Genomic DNA, 7903 nt, shown 5'->3' on the forward strand with positions numbered 1-7903 from the left:
CCACAGTGATGGAGGGAGAGAGGAAGGGAGTTGGGCAGGACAGGGCAAGGCTGGGGGTGCTGCTCAGGTGAGGCAGTGCATGGAGCCTTAGGCTGGGGTGGGAATGTGCATTCACGAGGCGCAGTTGTAGAGTGGGATGGAGCCAGAGGTCACGCATCTGTGGCAGAGCAGGGTGGTGTGGGGAGGCTCAGTGCTGCTGCCAGGAGCCTCATGCTATCCATGCCACTATGACAAGGTGCCTCCTGCCAGCCTAGCAGAGGTGGTGGTGTGGAGTTGTGTCCCCCACTACTGCTGGGCAGGCAGGGGGCACTTCACCATGGCAGTATGGCTGGTGTGGGGCTCCCAGCAGTGGCACTGAGCCTCCCCACCCGCCAGCACTAGGTCCTGCCTGCTGGGCCTTGGAAGCCCCGTGGGGGAGGGCAGAACAGTTCTGGACCATTCTGGCACCAGATGGCACAGCTGAGCTTGCAGCGGGCAGCACACATCCACCATGCTGCCAGTGGGACGGGGGGAGCAGTGGGGAGGCAGGCTGTATGCTCCACTCCAGCTGCAGCATCTGCTGCCTCCTGCAAGTGGCAGCCAGGTTTGGGCACTGCTGGGGGGAGGGAAGGGGCCTGCAGGCTCTGGCCCTAATCCCATAGCTCTGGAAGCTGGGGACCTCCCCAGCTGTGGGGTGCAGCCCACATAACACATTGAGAGCTGCAAGTGTGGTCCACTATGACAAATAGGTTGAGAACCACTGGTATATGGTATCACTTTAGAGGGGCTGCCCAGCCCTACTGTGATGCTTGGCTCCCTCAAGCCTCAAAGCTTTGTTGGGGCTTCAGCCTTCCTGGCTCTGGCCCCTTTTCTCTGGCTGTGCCTCAGTCAGCCTAGGTCTGCTGCCCTGGACCTTGGCTTCTGGGCCCCAGCCCCATCTCAGCCCTCTTGGGCTCTGAGCCCTGTCTTGCTCTATCTCAGTTTCAGCCCCTGGGATCACTAGCCCAGGCAAGGCTTTAAACTGGGTGCCACTCTGGGGCCCCTATGGCCTCCAGACCTTCCCCTATAGCAACAACTCAGTCCTCTGATAGTAAACTCAACTACAAAAAAAAAGTATAAGCAACTGTTTTCAAACAAAAACTTCCTCCACTCTGGGTGAAAAACATCTTGCCAGCCCACTTTCCCTTGAAGCTCTCAGGGTCTTCTGGTCCCTGCCTGGGTATCTTCTGAAGCCCTGATCTCCTGGGAGTTGTTTCCTGCTATGGGCAGGGTCTGACCTAACCAATTTCCTCCAGGAACTGGGCTTATGTGCCCAGATCCCAGCCTCATTTGGTCAGGTAACTCCCTAATCATGCACAGGGGTTTCTCATTTTGCCTAAAGGGGAGCCCTGCTGCTTGCAGCCTTTATCTTCTGGCTGCCTGTCTGCACAGCTAAGCTAGCCTGCTGTGCCTGCCTCTTTTAAGTAACAGGGGCTTTTGGCTTCCTGTAGCAGAGTCCAAGGTGCCACTGCTAGTACATTCTTCATTTTCCTCCAGAAATGCAGGTTCTTCCATTCTTTTTCCAATGGGTAACATTTTGTTGCCTCCAAAGCACATCGTTCTCTGTTCTCTCAGTGGGAGTTTAACATGTGCTAGGAGAGTTCCACCTGGTCACAGCTCTATTTGATGCGGATGGCATAAGATGATGTATTATTAAAACTCAAGATCTGAACTTTTGGCTCAGATCAAGTGAATTAGGCACCTGGATGGCTATCTTGAATCCCTTCTGAACACAGACAGTAGGACAGGCTTAATTGTTTGGGGCGAACATGGAGACAGAAGGAATTTAGATATATTTTCAGAATTCAGGCTATTGCAGGAGAAAAGTAGAAACTCATTTTGTGACAGACACTTTTAAAATGTAAGTGCTACCTTGATAATTTAGGGGCCAAAGCGGAACTGGTCCTTTGGTGTGAAAGGACAGGAGAAAATGGGAAAAGAAAGAGTGGGAAGAGGAAAGAAGGGTTTTAAGAACCCAGTGGTTCACATTAAATGGTTCAGATCCAGCTTTCTGCCCATATGTTGGACTCCCAAAAAAGCATCCATCAGGTCTTCATATATTCTTTATCAATAAGATCACCACACTTCATCAGAATTTACCTTTCAGCTGAAAGAGAGTCTTCACTTCTAAAACCCTCTTTTTCTACTTGCTGCCGCCTCCTCTTTCTTCTGTGGGGAAAGCTCTCCACAGGATAGCTATATTCTATATGAAATGGAGATCCCATTACAAACCCTTGTGAGACACTGCATTTCTCATGATTTTTTTTAATCTTTCCTGTACCTTGTCCACCAGTTTGTTTCTTCCAAGACTACATTCTAATTCTAACACATCACATCTCTGAGCAGCTTCAAACCTTTTCCCACACAAATGCAAAATCTCTACTTCCAGACCTACACTGCTTCAACACCCAGCATAAGCAATATTCAGCACTGGAACAGAGACATAAGAAGATGCAACATTTCATGACCTAAAATAATTTTTCCACCTAGAACTGTAATACAGTTATACCTGTGTGGTGAGGCCATACCAGAGAATAAGAATTATGGAGCATGTTGGTCTCCCCTTAGGGGAAGCTACTCTACATGATTTTCAGAACATGCAGTGGAAGAGGCAGCAAACTGAACAGGCCTGGATTCTATTTTGAGCTCTCTGGATGACTGACTGTGTAACATTTTGCAGGTCATTTCACCTCTCTGTGACTCATTTGCCCTGATGAGAAGTAATACTTACCACCTATATAAAGCTCTACATCAGTGTCAAAATATTTGTATTACATGCATTCCCACACCCCAGAAGTGTGTGGCTGATATCATATGTTACCAATTTCCTTAATCACAGATTTCTATGGGCTCTTTGTGATTACTAAAAGTGTATATTTTGTCACTCATCAAAAAAGTCTTTTATATTTTCTATTGAAAATCAAATTATTTTTGCTGAAAATGGATTATTCCTCTCACAGTTCCATTTGCAAAAAGTATCTGGGCGCAATTAAACTACTCATCCTTTCAGAAATAGATTATCTGAAGACTACCAAATCTATTAATCTTTTCCTAATTTCAATACTTTTTACATCATTCCATAGGAAAAGTAAACCTTTTAGTGTTGGAAAGTAAAATTCCCTAAGTATAAAGTCCCATTATATTCTGTAAAATTATGTTGTCAAGGAATGGCAGATTAAGAAATCCCCTTAATAGACTGAAACACTTCACTGGCCCTTGTTATGCCTACTCTAAAGCATGGATTTTACAAATCATTAATCATACATTTGTTGTAAGACTGCAAGAAGACACACGATAATAAATAGAAAGTCTTGTGACATTTAGAATAATGAACTCTTGTCACCTGCACTGTTTAGATTTCTGGTTCCTATACTTTCAGAGTGATCTGTTGCAGACAAGGAAAATTAGGACATAACTGGCAAAAGTCTCATCTCCAGAAGGAGGTGCTTATAAGACAGATGTGCTCTCCTCAGCCAGTCCATATCTTAGTAGCATTAGAGTGTGGGGAATGAATAGTTTCATAGTTTCGTAGTTGGTAGGGTCGGAAGGGACCTGAGTAGATCATCAAGTCCGACCCCCTGCCATGGGCAGGAAAGAGTACTGGGGTCAAACGATCCTGGCGAGGTGTCTATCCAGCCTCCTTCTGAAGACCCCCAGGGTAGGAGCCAGCACCACTTCCCTTGGAAGTTGGTTCCAGATCCTAGCCGCCCTGACTGTGAAGTAGCACCTCCTGATGTCTAGTCTGAATCTACTCTCAGTCAACTTATGGCCATTATTCCTTGTTACTCCCAGTAGTGCTCAGGGGAACAGGGTCTCTCCCATTGCCTGCTGGTCTCTCTATAGACGGTCACCAGACCCCCTCTCAGCTTTCTCTTGTGGAAGCTGAACAGGTTCAGGTCCCATAGCCTTTCCTCGTAGGGCCTGCCCTGCTGCCCCCTGATCATGCGAGTGGCCTTCCTCTGGACCCTCTCCATGTTGTCCACATCCCTCCTGAAATGCAACACCCAGAACTGGACACAGTACTCCAACTGCAGCCCGACCAATGTCATTTAGAGAGGGAGGATCACCTCCTTGGACCTGCTCGTGATGCATCTGTGGATGCATGACAAGGTGCAGTTGGCCTTCCTGACTGCGTCCCCACATTGGCGGCCCATGTTCATCTTGGAGTTTATAATGACTCCAAGATCCTTTTCTGCCTCTTTGCTGATGAGAAGGGAGTTCCCCAGCCTGTAGGTATGCTGCTGGTTCTTTCTCCCTAGGTGCAGTACCCTGCACTTGTCAGTATTGAATCCCATCTTATTCTCATCTGCCCACCCCTGTAACCTGACCAGATCCAATTGCAGCCTGTCCCTCCCTTCTAGCATGCCCACTTCTCCCCACATAATAAAATAAGTGCATCTCCGCTGATTATCCCATCCCATTTAAGCAGGATGGCTAAATGCTCTTTAAATTAGAAAAGACTTCAGTAGAACATGTCCTAAAAACCATGTAGAAGAGCAACCTCCAAGACAGGGCTGTCCGGCTTCTAATGGGCTGGGGGCCGTGGGCCACATAGGCTACACCAGTTTGGGGATGTGTGCCACAGGTGCCATGGGCTCCCCAGGCTGCATGTCATACATACATGTGTGTTGGCACTCCCCATCCTACTGCACTGTTCATGTGGGAGTGAACACCCTCACCCTTGGCCCATGTGGCATAGTGCTCTGATTCACCTGTGGTTTCCTGTGGGTTCCCTCATGACACTGCATGGCACAGGTGCTCCTGGCTGAGCACCCACGCAATACTGAAAGCTGTGCTATGTTGCATGGCCCTGCCCTCTAGGGCTGGGTCCAGCAGCAGAAATCAGCCAGGAGTGGGGAGAAATCAGTAGAGGGAGGGGGAGCCCTGAGCCCCAAGCTGCTATTGCAGCCATAGCAAGAGGCAGCAGTGGCTGGATGAGAGCCCAGGGGCTGGATGTGAGCTGATGGGCTGCATGGACTACCAGCTGGACAGCTCTGCCCTAGGAGGAGACCAATATGTTCCATAATTCTTATTCTCTGGGGCTGCTTTCTCTCCTCCTACTTTGCCTTGTGTAAAGTGGTACATATAATGCTCCTCCCCCCCAATTCTTGTTGTGTCTAAGTGTCTCACAATCTTTAATGTATTTATCTTCACAGCACCCCCATTTATAGAAGTGCTCTGGTCCTTATTTTACCTAGGGAATGGGGAACCTAGGAATGGTGGTTTAGATGGGGAACGTAGGAATGGTAAGGTTAAGTGACTTGTCCAACATCACACAGAAGACTTGTGTAGAGAGGAAACTGAACAGGAGTTCCTTGTGCATCAGATTAGTACCCTAAATACTAGATCTTCTGCCTGTGACCTAGATAGAGTAAGTCCTCTTGGACATACAGGGCACATCTCTATGAGATGCAGTACAGCAGTTTACTGCGAAGTAACCACGTGTCTATACATGTGAATGCTTACTACACAGTAAACCTTGCTAATGACAAGTAAATTTGCTACCTGCCAATGCAAGTAGCAAATTTACTTTCGATTAGCAAATCTGCTCCTGGTTAGCCATCCACAAGGGGGCAGGAGATTTCTCCCTGTCCCCAGGAGCTGCCTGCTGCCTAGGTAAGGACCATGTCCCCCCACCGCAGCATCAGGGAGCTCCAAGCCCCCTGCTCAGAGATCATGATCGGGACAGACGTTGGGAGATCCTTATCTCCCAGTGCCAGCTGCGTGGTCATGGAGCTGGTGCAGGGACATAAGGGTCTACTAGTGCTAGCTCCATGGTTTGGAGGTGGCGCTGGGAGCTCCCTGTTGGTAGGCACTAGGAAGCCTGTTCCCTGCCTAGCTCTGTGAGCACAGAGCTGGGTGTGGAACAGGCTGGGGAGCTTGTTCCCTGCTCAGCTCCACACTCATGAAGCTGAGTGGGGAACAAGCACCTCAGCTGGTTCTCCACCCAGCTCCATGCTTGCAGAACTGAGTGGGGCTCCCCAGTCTCTGCCTTGTGTGCAGGTTGGGGGCTGGGAACTGTCCTGATAAGGGGCAGGTCCTAGCCCCATGCCCTGACTGGGTGATTGAATCACAGGGCTTGGAAAGAGCTGCAGGGATGGGGTAGGTCTCAGCCCCCTGTCCCACTGGCGCATCAGCAAACTTACCTCTGGACTGTAAATAGTTGTATATAAAGTTTTGTAAATAAAGGCCTGATTCCAAATTACAAAACTCCAGATACTACAGTGGCTCCCTTACCTGGTGCTACCCTCCAGTATTGTATCCAAGGACCTTACATTCAAGGACCACATTTTCTGTATATATAGCCATTCGTGAGCACAGCCCTTCAGGTTGTGTATGTTGTACTGGAAATACTGGAGAGAGACTTAATGACACCCACTTAAACTTTGGACCAGCTTGGTTTGGATTAGTTTCTACCCATTATTAATTTAAGTGTCCCAATCTAGCAAAGCCTTTACATTTTGAGTATCATCTAAAAAAAACAACCCTTTTTTTTGTTAATTGACTAGGCTAGAAAATGTCAATATTGTGATGAAAAATCAGGATTTTCCAGTACATTTTTTCCATTTGTTTCTTCCATCCTTTTGAATTTATTAACAAGTCCAGCTTATCAAATTTAACATTTTAAATTTAACAATTTAACAAATTTAACATTTAAAGATCTATCCATTTGCCTAATATATACGTATAGATATTTGTCTTCCATCAACAGATTCTGGGAGGGTTTGGATAGGGAGGATCCCTGCCCAGAGCAGGGGGGCTGGACCCAATGATCTCATGAGGTCTCTTCCAGACCTAAACTTGTGTGTGAATCTGTGAACAGTGTTCCCTTAACCCAAGTCAGTGTCTGTAGGAGTCTTGTGTTCTTTTCTTCTCTTTCTTTCAGTCTCTGTGAGTTCCTTTGTTTCAGTCAACGTTAAGCATCTTTGTTTATTCATTTCTATAGAATAATTCACCCCCTCTTTTTTCTCAAAACTCGACATAATACAAACCTTACTATCTTCTACTCTGCTTTTAAATTTTAAATTTATTCCAAATTTGTTCTTAAGTGTTGGGTTATAACTTGTACTTTCCTTCAGCATTCAATAAAGTTTCTCAAACTTTCTGGAAGCAGGAAAAGATTATTTTTAGCAAATTCCAAGAATTTCCATTAAATTTCTAAGTAAGTGTCTTTTTTCCTTCTCCCTTGTAGAACACAGACTTGATAAGACAGCTTTTCCATTAGTAAAACTTCTCAAGCTTTTTGAAACAAGTCAGTGATTTTAAGGGTGTTACTTCTTTTCCAGGCTTTTGCCATTGTAATTCTTGCAGCCATTAGAAGAAGAGTGATCAATTCTGTATGACTCCTATATGTTGCAGCATTCTCAGAAAGGTTCAGTAAGAACACTAAGTGTGTCTGTACTTGTGGACCAGGGTGGTGGGGGGTGTTTTAATTAGACCGGCTCCTGGGCAGCTGCTTTAATTAAAATGCTGCAGAGTCACATGTATTAAGCATCCTCTGTTCCAAATAGCTTCAGGGGCACTTTAACTAAAGCTCAGTTGACAAATTTTAGTTAAAGCATCCCCATGGCCATTTTGAAATGTGGTCGAGCCCTGCTCCCCCCTTCCCACCACTCCTCGGTACATCTCCATTTTCTTTTTTGTACTATTCCAACAGCTTGCCTACATGCTAACGCTGCAAACACTAGTATGCTTATCTGGCGGCCCATCATTACTCTCATCCAGGTCAGCAGTGCATCACATTGCCATCTCAGTACCACCATCCTCTCCTCCTCCTGCTCACCCATGTCCTCCAGATTCTCCACATTGGAGGAGCCTTCACTGTGTTTTTCTTCATTCTCTTCTGCCCATTCCTCAGGCATTTCCTTCTGATTCTCCATTTGGT

The sequence above is a fragment of the Gavialis gangeticus genome, unplaced genomic scaffold (assembly GCF_001723915.1).
Source record: "Gavialis gangeticus isolate Ggan-Ray unplaced genomic scaffold, GavGan_comp1, whole genome shotgun sequence".
Lineage (NCBI taxonomy): Eukaryota > Metazoa > Chordata > Crocodylia > Gavialidae > Gavialis > Gavialis gangeticus.